This window comes from Monopterus albus, unplaced genomic scaffold (assembly GCF_001952655.1).
Source record: "Monopterus albus unplaced genomic scaffold, M_albus_1.0 scaffold39.1, whole genome shotgun sequence".
Taxonomy (NCBI): Eukaryota; Metazoa; Chordata; class Actinopteri; order Synbranchiformes; family Synbranchidae; genus Monopterus; species Monopterus albus.
This window is the reverse complement of record NW_018127919.1, coordinates 4,372,441-4,385,544: the sequence shown is the minus strand read 5'-3', so window position 1 is coordinate 4,385,544 and position 13,104 is coordinate 4,372,441. Positions and strand designations below refer to the sequence as shown.

Below are 13,104 nucleotides of genomic sequence, written 5' to 3'. Positions count from 1 at the left end.
CGGTCTATAATTTGTGAAGTTGTGCTTATCACCAGATTTATACAGAGGAATAACCTTTGCTATTTTCATATTATTGGGGAACTGACCAAGTTGAAACGACATGTTAAAAATATGGGTTAATGGTTTGCATATCTCCTCAATTACCCATTTAACAGTTGTCATAGTGATACCATCACTATCACTAGATGTTTTGTTATCACATTTATTCACTATCTCTATAATTTCCTTTTCAACTATGGGCTTCAAAAACATAAAACACATATTCCTTTCAATTGTATTGTTATTTATAGTGACGGATGTATCATCTGTACAAATGCTTCTTGCTAAACCAGTATCAACATTCACAAAAAACCTATTAAACGTATCTACTACATCCTCCAATCTATTGACCGGTGTATCATTATCCATGAAATATTGAGGGTAGTTACTCCTGCTGGAACTGTTTCTAATCAATTTATTTAATATATTACAAGTACCTTTCATGATTTTTTATTATCCTCTAATACTTTAGAGTAATATAGTTTCTTACATCTCCTCAAAATCTCAATTAATTTGTTCTTATATGACTTATATTTTTCTTCCGCCTTCTTTGATCTGTCCTTTATGAATTCCTTATATAACACATTCTTCTTAGCCAAAACGCACAGAGACTGTCAGCGTAGCATCTTACACACGTCTAAAAAAATGCGGGTCAAACACAACCTTTGTATAACTGACTTTAAGTGTAGTACGTTACACGTCACAATGCTCCGGTGACGACGGGGCGTTTGCCAGAGGTATAAATAAGGAAGCCAACAAATCACCGGAATACGCCTCAGGTGTGCGCACCGACCCACGAGTCACTAATTACCCGATGCGACACAGCTGAGGCGTTGATCCCGCAAAAAGGGAGAGCGGGAGAGGAAAAAAGAAAGAGAGGCAGGTCGCGGCGAGCGGACCTGACACATAGACTAATTCTAAAGGGCAGAACATGGAGAATTTTTGACACTGAAATGTTCATTTTGTGGAACAGCTGCAAGAAAATTTTCAAGGAAAATGAGCGCAAAATTGCACCGAGTGTGAACCTGACAGTCACTGATGGTAAAATGACACATTTTGTTTGCAAAAGGCTCTAACCAGGCCAAAACATTTAAAATATGCAACAAAAGCAAATTTTGCCTTCAAACAACACAACTTGCAAACAAGTATATGAGCTCTTTCAGTCAGTCATTACACAATGGACAACTAAATACAAAATACACAACTCAATGTGAATCAGTGCACCATTGCTTGTCATTGTAGCCTATAGCCAGTGCCATTTGTCTTTCTATATAGGCTGTGTCAAATTAGCCTTTTTGCAAAGAATTGGATCCAGAATTGTAAACCAAAATATGGTAAAATTTATTGTAAGACATAGCCACTACTCAAACTCGGTCTCTTTTGTCTTGAGGATGGGGCCACATGGCCTCATCCACATCACATTCAATATCCTCTCTTGCAAGGCACCTAGGGAAAAATCTTCTTGCATGCCTTATCCAACTTTGACATTCTTCTGCACCTATTTTTTGGGCAGCCGCAGTCATTGCATTCAGCAAAGGCATTTGCTCGTAGGAATGATGATCATAAACTTTCCACCTCCAAGCACTGAAGAACTCCTCTATGGGATTCAAAAATGGGGACTATGCTGGGAGGAACAGCATCCTCATACAAGGGTGTACTCCAAACCACTCATTGACAACGCGAGAGTGGTGGAACGCCACATTGTCCCAGATAATGATGAAGAGTGGCATGCCAGGCCTCAACGGACTACTCTTCCTCGGACCCCTCTACCTCTTACTCTCACTCTCATCTGCCTTAGACCTCCTCCATCCATGCTGGAAAAGAACAACAAGAACCTGGCCCCTTTTTATCAGGCCTACAGACTGATTGCTAATTGAAGATTTGTGTGAAGCAGTGACAAACAGGTGCTTTAGTGATTTCACACTGATCTTGGTAGTTTCTAATAGTTAGGAATAGATGGTTTCTCTTTGGTTACCATAGCTAAAACAATGGAGTTTGGACTGCTTGAATGACATCCGTGTTAACTGTTTTCCAAAAGGGTGGGCTAAATGTGTCAATCCAATCAGAACGTGTTTACACATTTGCAATATGTGTCTTCTGCTCTGCTGGGTTAGTGATGATGAAAACTGAATGGGTCCTAGTTTCTTTAAGCAGGTCAAAGCAATCAAGAAAAACTGTAATTCTGTTTTGCTCACAGGCAAGCAGGACCGCATACATGTACTGTGCATTCATTTGTTCAGGTATATTTATGTGCCTGCTTCTTTATGTCTGTCTGTATGTCTTTGTTCAAATAAAGCAGGAGTAACAAAACTGTCTCAAGCTAAACTTAATCTCATACCGTGTTTGGCTGAAATATACAATGGATCCCCTCATCTAGTGGCAAGCTGCTCTTAAGTGTCTTTTTTTTTCTTGTTCTATGTGATAAAAGCACATTGTGTAAGAAATATATCAAAATGTTTTAGCAAGCAAATCAATGCATGTTCAAATTCTGAATCATCTGGTGTTTATAGTTGTTTGTTTTGTAGTCACACCATGTGACAGAGGTCTGGCCCCCTGTGGCAGTGTAAGGAAGAATGTCTGTGTATGCTTGTCCTGCATATATTAAAATGCCTATTTGTGTCCTTGCTGGAGGGTCTGTGGGGAAAGAGATAGGTGAGGTATGTTGGGGAGCTGTTAGGATATTTGGTCTTGTGCCTTTTTCTGTTTATCCCATGTAACAATTTCAAACTGAAAAAACAAAACATGGTGCTATAATGCTGTCAGATGAAGCTGTAAGACTGCCGTATGCTTCTGCATCACATTACTCTGAGTCCCCTGTAACTGTCACTGATATGCTCCCATCATAGTGCTAATGAAACACTTAAGTGATTATTGAATGTGCACCAGGGAAGCAGTGTGAGTCCTGTTAACTTCTGCTTGTGTTTGACATGCTCTTGTCAGCGCCGTTAATAAGCAACAATAACTATGTCTCGCTTCTGTAAACCACTGCCATTGTCATGTGATATGATTTATGAAACCTTAAATTTAAACGAGGCCTCTGGTAGAGTTGCAGGTGATGCAATACACCTCATTCATTTCTCTTCCTTCTTTGACCTCACTGTTTTCCTGCGATCCTTTTTCAACCTGTCTTCCCCTATCTCCTCTCCCTCCCTCTCACACTTGTCACACTCGGTATCTTTGTATGGCTCTACTGTGTCATGGTTGCCCTTTTTCATTGCTCTTGCTATCCTTCACTCTTTTATTTCTTGACAAATCTAAAGCATTCCTCAGCTTTGCCTGCTTGTTGTTAACTAGACTTCATTCCTCTCCTGCTCCTCTCCCTCCCTATACTCTGCATGGTTGATAATTACCAGCAGCACTGTAGAGCTCATGGCCCAGTTTAAAAAAGAAAAAACAGAAGTATGAACTGTGCTCTCCTTTTATTAGAAGCAGAATGAAACACTACAGAAGAGATAGGCTCATGCTTTCTTGCATGGATATATACACATGCAAAAACACACATACTACAAAAAAGTGAGAAGGAGACATAGAGAGAAAGCAGCTGAGAGTGAAAGAGAGCACAATGAGTAGGAATTCCTGAAAATATACGCCCAGGAAAACCCCTGCTGTTTTGATCAGAGGAGAAGAAGAAATGCCCTTGGCTGCTCAGTCATCCAGGCCCCCAGTAATTACCTCCAACTTTATCAATAGGAGCCCGGCTGGAGGGAGATCAGCAACCGACATACTGAGCCTGAATCATTAGTGTAATGATAACCAACACCAAACACTGAGAGGCGATAAACCTCAACCACTACAGAATTTCAGAGCAATTACATTACAGTGAAGGATTTAAGTGTCCTTGATAGCAGCCGTGATGCATGAAGTGATTACCTTTGGTTCTTATGTGCATTGACCTCATTTATACAGACACACACATAATTGCTGTGTGAATGGCTGTACTGTAGGACTAGGCTCCAGTGTCCCCCCAGGTGATTTTCAAAGTGATCATCAGTGCCGTATGTAAATTGAGGAGGGGCATCCCTGTGGAGACCATGCAGCCATTACTGCTAGGATTAATGGCAAACCCAATTTAAGAAACAAAATGCTCTTATGACTATAATCTCTCATGCCTTTACAAAACATTTAACATTAAAAGTGTCAAGTTAAATGTCTCAGTAGCCATTTTCACATATGAATTCTGGAATATGTGCAGGCATTCAGGTCCGGTCTTTGTCCAGAGTTGCCCTTTCATACATGTAGCACACAAGAGGAGATAGATAGCTGAGGTCAGATGCATTCTCTGAAAATACTTGATTTGGTTTTGCAAAAGGGGCCACCTGGTTAGAGCACACAGGAGGAGGAACATGATGTGGTCACATAGCCAGTTTGTAATTCGGTCATAAACAACCGAGTCCCTTGCCATTCCTTAAATTTGTCTGACAATTCTGGTGCCAGCTTTTAACAATAGAATTTCTCAACTCTTGTCATGTCTCCAGTGACATATTAACATGCCCACCAGCTCCATGTGAATACTCTGGACTATATGCTGCTGTTTTCTCCTATGGGTTCGGTCCGGCTCACTTGGACATTATGTGGACTTTGTCCTAGGGAGTTGGCAGGATAAAGTCCGCTTAATGTCAGGATATTTGCATTCTCATTGGGTAATGTCTAGATAAATTCAGAGTTCCAGTGCTTGTTTGAAAAGGGCTAATAACATGACAGAAACCACATTCATTTAGTACAAGTGGGAATTTCCATGCATGCATTTTTTTAGCAACAGCCTATTTTCAATGGGAGATTAAAGAAAAATGGACAGATTCTTTAGGTCATATTTTTGTACACGTGCAGAGAGGTCACTTGAAAATAAGCCTCTGATGACTCAATATGCTGTCGGGTGTGCTGACACTGCCAGTGCGCTGACATACTGTACAGAAACAGGCAGGGAGCTCTCTTTGACCTACACTCTACTGAACTAGATCAGGGAATGTTTTCTGTCAATCTAGACCACATGCATCCTGGGAATGATGTCACATGACTCCTCTACAGGGGAAATACCAAGGACATGTTGTGTTTATAGCATATTTAGTGAAAGTTCTGCAAGGTGTGCTCATGCTGAAAGATAATGTGGAGTCCCTGCTGTTTTTTAACTACAGGACAATGTTGCATCTCACAGTAAATGATTCAGAAGTATAGTGCAATTAATTTAAGTGCTGATCCATTAACTGCTTTATATTATCATGGTTGACTATGGGAAACTTGAACAATCACTAATGCTTTACAGAAGAAAATGTATCATGTATTTTAACTTGAAATGAAGTTAAAAATTGCATCTTCCACCTTGAACAGCAAGTTTAATTTTTCACCACACTTTCACTGTAAACCTGTTTCCTTTTTGGTAACAAGTCCTTGGTATTTATGCATTTTCCTCTTTTTCACTGTCATCTTGAATCATGGCCTCATTCTCACATTGTCACATGACTATCAGATCACCAGGGTTCTTCTACACTGTTATTATGATGTATTCATTCTTGGACTTTTCTTTATTCTTTGCCTTTGTTTTAGACTATTAGAAAGTTTTACCTGTATATGTCTTTAACAGAACTGCTGAGAACACAGTTGAAATGTGACTACTGACTGCATCACGACACTGTTTTTTTGAAAGCTACTAATTTACCAATACATTTTGTTTCATAAGCTTATTATAGAAAATGTAAATCTGAAAAGGATGTCCAGTAATAAATGCCGTCAGATGATTGTTGGAAATACTGTACCCCTTACTCCCCAACATTCACCTGACTGCATTTAATACTGTATGAATTGCTTGAATAAATTACAGTACTTGAGTAAAATTACTTGGGTACCACCACTACATTATAAGATGGTTCTCAAACATTACCAGGGGTGTAGACAAATATATACTGGGGTGCAGACCCCCTATTACTCAAATCACAGGTTTTTTTCTTGAATGTTTACTGCATGAATCAAATATGCTCTGAACTTCCCATGCTTAATATCATCAAATATAAGCTATATGCTATTAAATGCAGAATGAATAGTCCAAAGTTAACATAGAGCACTACGTGTGATGTATAATGCATCATACTTGGCATTCATTTTATTTTATGTACTAAACTGATAAATAGCGTTTTAGTCCAACTGATCATGTGCATTGATGTACAGAGCTCTAATTTACTTCACATTCAAAATCCGTGGTTGGTTATATACACTTGATAACTAAGCTAATGCTACCTTGTTTATCAACTATAGCCAGGTCTTCCCTCTCTCACCCTCACCTCTCCGAAACTCATCCCCGTCTTGGCCTCCTCTAAAGAATTTTCTTATGTCCATCTATGGGAGTCAATAATGTTTTAGTCAAAATAAGATCACTGGTATAACCCTGACCACTTCACCTCAGCTGGTATTTTGCGTTGACATTCTGGATTTGAAAAACTAATCAAATCTTTCCCCATTATTATTAAGCTAAATTAATCCACTGACAAATATAGGAGCTTGTTATAACTCAAATGTGTTATTTTACTGGGGCACGTGCCCCAGTAAAATGGTCTAACGATGCCTGTGAACATTACCTTTTGTTAGGCTGAGTCGTATCTAAACAGAATGGGCAGGACTCAAGGAGACGCAGGGCTCGTACCCAGGTCAGGGAAATATTTATTGTAAAGTGAAAAGAAGAAGAAGACCACGAGGAGTGGATGCGGGGATTTAGTAGCGGGTCTCGGGCAGCTGTAATGACTGGACCACTGGACGGGCAACCCAGGGTTGGCGGGGAGATGTGATACACTGTTCAGGAGCAGAGAAGGAGAGCATGAGGAAGGACAACAGACAGACAAGGGTCTGATATATGGTGTACAAAAACAGATGACCTGCGCATAGGGGAATGCAGGTTCTGGACAGGAGAGTGTTGAGCTTTGCAGCTTCACCAGTGTTGAACTCGGGAAGAATTTGACAGAGGCAATAATATCCTTTAGCTCTCTTAGCATATTTTATTGTGTGTATTATTAATACCCCAAACAAGGTAATACACACAATAATATGTTGAACAATACAGATGTGGATCTCTTCCACTCTTTTAGACACCAAACACATTACTTAAAAACTTCTTCAGTTTTGATTTGGTGACAGGTTTTGTCATAAAGTCAGCAACCATCTCTTCAGTAGTGCAATACACCAAAGTCACTTTTCCCTCGTTTACAATGGACCTTATAAAATGATATTTAATGTCCACATGCTTGCATCTCTGTCTGCTCACAGGGTTTTTAGCTAAAGCAATTGTCCCCTGGTTATCTTCATACACTACTGTTTGTGTGTATTTGTAGTCATCAATATTTTCCAGCAGTTGTTCCAGGTATATACACTCTTGCATAGTAGAGGCCAGAGCCATATACTCTGCTTCACAGGTTGAGGATGCTACTGTAGGCTGTTTGTTTGTTCTCCATGAAACTAAAGAACTGTTTTTGCTTAGGCTTACACAGTAACCTGTGGTGCTACGCCTGTCAGTGGTATCCGTTGCCCAGTCTGCATCACTATAGGCTACTAAAACTAATTCTTCACTGTTTTTTCTCCTTCAGGACGACCTGTTCCTCTGTTGGTTCACAAAAGTATTGTGATAGCTTGCTTACCACAAAACGCAAGTCTGGACGCGTACATGTCAAATATATGAGGCTACCTACGGCCTCCCTATACATTTTAACATTACACATCTTAACAGCATCCTCTGTCTAACAGTTTTTGATCACAAGGAGTTTCCCTGGGTTTACAGTCTTGCATATTGAACCTTTCCAATATCCTGTAGACATATGTTTCTTGTGACATCTTCACACACTCATCAGACTGAGTAAAAGTGATACCAAGAAAATGCTTAAGATCACCCAAATCTTTCATCTTAAATCTTTCTGAAAGCATCTCCTTTGCATTTGTCATTACTTTTTCATTGCTGGCGGCAATTATCAAATCGTTCACCCAGATTATCATAATCGTCTTTCCATGCTTTGTCTGCTTGGCATAGACACAGTGATCTGTCGGGTTTTGTGTGAAATCATTTTCAGTTAGACAGTCATGTAACAGTCTATTCCAGTTTCGGCCTGATTGCTTCAAACCGTATAATGATTTGTGTAGATAAGCTGTTTTTACATCCATTTGGTGGATTAACAAGTTCTCCTGTGCTGCTTTTTGTAGTAATACCCTCACACTTGTCATGTTGGCTGTTGGGGAGAAAGTTTCATCATAATCAATCCCCATCTTCTGACTGTAGCCTTTTGCCACAAACCTTGCTGTTGTGTCCGCTGCTGGGAGCCAGGGCACCTTGCTAGAGACTGCCTGGCCCCGAGGCCCAGCGGAGGGTGGTGTATGGGACATCACCCGGCCCCGAGCCTGGTGTACAGGTTGATAATACGGGGCTTCCCTTTCCTGGCGTAGTATTCCCTCAATATTTTCAGTGCTTTTCTTGCATCGTCAGGTGCATCTCTCATAATTAATGAGAGGCTCTTATCATCCAAGAGTTGGATCAATTCTTCTCTTGCACCGGCGTTTTTCTTATCGTTCGCCGCTACCTCAGCTTCGCCATTTGGTTCTCTCAGAACCGTATTCTTTAGTCCCAATAAATGCAGGTGACCCAGCACTTTAGTCTCCCACAGCTCATACTTGGTTTCATCTCCGTCGAACATGATGAGGCAACCTGCTTGTTCCTCATGGCTCCATGATGCTCCTCTTAGCCGTAGCACGCTGTCCGTCGCGACTTTCTACTGCAAATTAAACTTCAGTAACAAATCTCTTTTCCGAGTTGCTCCTGGGCCCATAACCTGTTGAGCTTTGCAGCTTCACCAGCGTTGAACTCGGGAAGAATTTGACGGAGGCAATAATATCTTTTAGCTCTCTTAGCATATTTTATTGGGACGAAGAATAACACGCGTCTACACTCTTCTAGTGTGACGACCCCAACAGAACTCAGACCTTCCCGCTAATAACAAAAATGGGTGCGCTCACAAAACTGCGCCCCACCGTGGTGAAAACAGCACACTTCACATTAACAGCAGCATGACTACACATTACAACTGAGTGCACATAATAAAACAATGTGTCTCAACAGAGAGCGCTGTTGGCTCGGACGGTTGTGTCAGGAGCTGGAACCAGAATGAGGTACGTGGAGTCCCAGAGGACAGCCGAGCAGGTCGGTGGGAGCCAGGAAGGGGGAAGAGGCTTGACTCCCCGAAGCAAGAGCAAGAGCCAGTGCTTTGCTAATCCGGACACTTAACACAAACTTCAGGCGAGTATCTCAGAACGGGAGGGCGAGGCCCACAGAGTCACTAACACTGGGTAACAGTACAAAATTAAAAAGCACTCCTCAGTCAGACAGTTCCAAAAGTAAAGCACGTCTCAGTTCAATAGTTCCAAAACGTAAAGTACTTCACCGTTAAACAGTTCGAAACGAATAGTCCTCCTGAGTGGTTCAATACCTGCGGATACAGAGACCGGGAGCACTGTATTGGCGAAGTTGTCGGTAGAAAGACGAGAATATTATCTGGCGACGAGAACACACCAACGCCGTGTTTAAGTATCGCTACGATGATTGGGAGCAGGTGTCCCTCGTCGCCGAGATTGTGCATCTATTCGTGTAGGGGGCGGTGCCTGTTGATGAGGTGGTCAGAACGGCGTGACCCACGGACCTTTGGGGTTATCTTATACAACTATGCTTCTTCCATGCTTATGGCCTCCTGCCATGATGTTCTTACTGTTTGAATACAAGAATCCCCTAACATATCCAAATCAGCAAACATGACCTTTGAGCCAGAAGCTTTTGAGTTATCATCTTCTTTGTTTATCCCTGTAGAGCAATAGATGCTACATGTGCATACTATGCACCCTCATAATGCAAAGACAGGCTTTTGCCCATGTAAACAACTCTTGTGTGCTTTGCTAATCCAACCAGAGGTGAACTGCTGTCACAGCGTGTTACTATCTGTCAGTGTACTCCACCAGGACTTATAAGCAAAAAAATGTCTTGCCTAGTGATGTGTGCTCATTCTTGTGTGGCTTGAACACAAACCAATAACTTTATAGGGGCACTGCACCAATTTTCCATGGGAATACCACTCAGCCTGCAAAAACTGTTACAAAATAGGGTTATCTCAGCTTGGGCTAAGACTTAAGATTTTAACAGAAAGCTTGTGTTGTAAATTCAAGCTGGGGGGTTACAGTTGTCCAGTGGTGTAGCAGGATCGAGTGCTTTTGAGTTTGAGCCATACTGGAGACTAAATGTCAGTAATATCTTTGCTTCTGCTGTTTCAGTTTTGATTACTTTTACTAAGCGTCACTTGTGAGTCCCCACACTTTGTATAAATTCAGTACAAAATCTTTTGGGTACTGAAAGACTACAAAATACTGGGAAGACATGCAGTTGGCATTAACTACCAAGTATACACACTGTTCATGTAACTGATGTAATGCATTACACAGACACAGATGCCATTAAGACAGTGGGAGAAGAGCAGTTTGTAGAATGCACATGCTATTTGATGGCACAGTGGAGTCAGTGTCATCATTACACAGTTCTGTCAATTTGCATTTTGTTAAAAGCCTCGTGCCAAAGGAAAGAATCAAATTTTCACATTTAAGAAGCTGTAACAATCAAATAGTTTACATCTTTGCTTAAAGCTGCAATAATTAACTTCTCCATCTAATTTTCAAACTTATCCCCTCCTCTTCTCCCTGTGCTCCTCCTTGCCCCTCCTGCCTTGTTTCTGAAACTACTGTATGTCTATGTGGTCACAACAGCCAGAGGCAGTTGTGGCAGTCATGTGGCACAGCAGTGATAACAGGCTCCAGAACTAATGTATACGGAATATAGAGCTCATGGTTTTTGGTGGTACTGCAGCAACACAGTGTCAAATAAAGAGGTTTACATTTTAGTGATATGAATATGTATGTCTAACGTTGTTTGTAGCGAATGTATCTGCAGTAACACATGCAAATTACACAGCAGGCTGTTTTTCCCAGTAATAATGATACAGCACTAAATGTTCTGGCCACTATCAAATCACGTTCAATGTTACATAGTTGACACACATAAGCATGAGTTGTATGTGAAACAAAAGAACATGTTAAACCCCTGATAGTTGAACAAACTCCTGACTTTTCTAGTTGTAAATTTTAACAAGTTCTCACTAAAGTGTTACATGGACTGTTGTGTTATGTCCAACATAAACTGGACCAAAACTGATAAAAAGATTGTAAAATTACTTCATTTGCTAATCCAAGAAAACATGCTGGATTCCACTAACTGAACAGCAAAACACTAACACTGCAGTCAGTTGGAATTACTCCAAATTAAAACCAGAATAGTTCAGTACAAAGGTACAGAATTGAAATGTTAATGTTAGCTTGCTAATGATGCCGACATATACGCGTTAGCCAGCTACAGTACTTATGTGTCTAGCAGGAAGAAAGCCACATCCATGTTAAATTTTAGGCCTTTGGATGCTTTTAATGCTTTCTATTTCTGACATGTCAAACCGATGTTAACCCCGGTGTTGCCTCTTTCTTTGTCACACTTTCTGTGCTATAGAACATGGCCTCTTGGGAGTCTCCATGGTCCCTTGTTGAAATTAGCATTACTGGTTTGAAAAATGCCTCTTACTGTATAACCTCGGATCAGTGGGGACGTGGAAGAAATTAAGTGCAAATTAACAAAACTGGCCACAGAGAGCAAGAAATAAACACAAGGCCTGAAGATAGTAGATTGGGGTGGGGGTGGGGAGTGGGTTAGTAAAGCAGTGAGAAAACACTATTAGACAAATTTGTACTTGATTTATCCAAATTTGTGTTAATCTTAGTTAATGCAGCTTTAAAAAATTATAAAAATAATCAGTTATTAAAATAGCTTCTGATTAGTTTTCTGTTTTTGACTAATTGTTGCAGCTTTAAGATAGTTGCAAATGTCTGACTAATCACTTAATCAACTAATTGTTTCAGTTCTAGTCACAATAATGGCAAAATTGACTCCCACTGCTAAATGCCCACAACCTCTTCAACAACTTCATAGTTTAGTCACAGTAGCAAAACATGAATGCACTTCCTTTATGTCAAAATTGCAAAAATAATATACAGATACACATACTGAAACACACTAAAGCACAACATTTGAAAGAAATATGACTTTGGGCCTAAATAGTTTGTTGTAATATTTATATGGTAATAAGGTGGCAAGAGTCACACAAGAGCTGTTTTTCTCTAATGCAACTGCAGTAAAGCACAGCTGTTATGGTTCTTGCTGGAAGTGCACTTTCATTAAACTAGATCAGAATTTATTATGCATTAGTGGTGAGCATTTTGAAGTTGGAGCCAGCTCTGCTGAGTGAAACATCAGTTTTATTGGCCCAGACACCAGGCATTGGAGTTCTGATTGCACCCACATTACACAAGCTGTCTGTTGATAGGCTGCCTAATTGTGTTTTTTCTTCAGCATAAACAGCTGTCACTCTTAATGAAATGACAGTGCCATCTCACTCAACCTGTCCTCGTGCCGTCCCTGTGCTCACTTCTCTTTGCCCTAATCCTCCCATTTCCCTTCTTCCTTAGTGTCTCTCTCATCTCTCTCTTGAATCTGTAAAGACAAGTAATGCACTGCTTCCCTGCGCTGATTGGATGATGTATGATGCTATTAGGTGAGATGAAAGTGTACGTAGCTTAAATGATATAAAATGAAAAAGGGTTTAAAAAATGAAGTGCAAGAGTGGAGATAGTGAAATGTTTTGATAAGCAGTTTTGAAAGAGAGAGAGAGTGGGGACAGCTACAGATGTATGCATGTAAAAATGGGAGCAGGCCACAGTTTTGCTCGTGTTTCAACCCTGGCACACTCCCTTTGGGAAGTAGTCCTCAGATCTCATCTGAATTCCAGGCCCTCGGCACCACCACTCAGCCGTTCAGCCAATGTTGCCCAACGGCAACATGAGGTACTGCAGCGAAAAATCCTCATGCGGTCCAAAAAGCATTTTCTCCATAGACCACAATGACAAAAGAGAAGTCTGTACAACTGTTGACAGGACACTTCAAACTGTAAACAAAGTCAGTTA

At 40.7% G+C, this 13,104-nt stretch overlaps 1 protein-coding gene across 2 annotated transcripts in view; it reads left to right on the top strand.

Annotated features, from left to right (window-relative positions):
* The window catches only part of fgf11b (fibroblast growth factor 11b), a 42,993-nt gene that overhangs the window by 9,355 nt on the left and 20,534 nt on the right, over positions 1-13,104 (top strand). The window contains exon 1 of one of the 2 annotated variants that reach the window (XM_020599000.1): positions 9,100-9,202. The exons of the other annotated variant lie outside the window; for it this stretch is intronic. The gene's annotated coding sequence lies outside the window, so the exon portion shown is untranslated. Of the gene's footprint in view, positions 1-9,099; positions 9,203-13,104 lie in introns of those variants that run through there. 2 annotated transcript variants of the gene reach the window in all.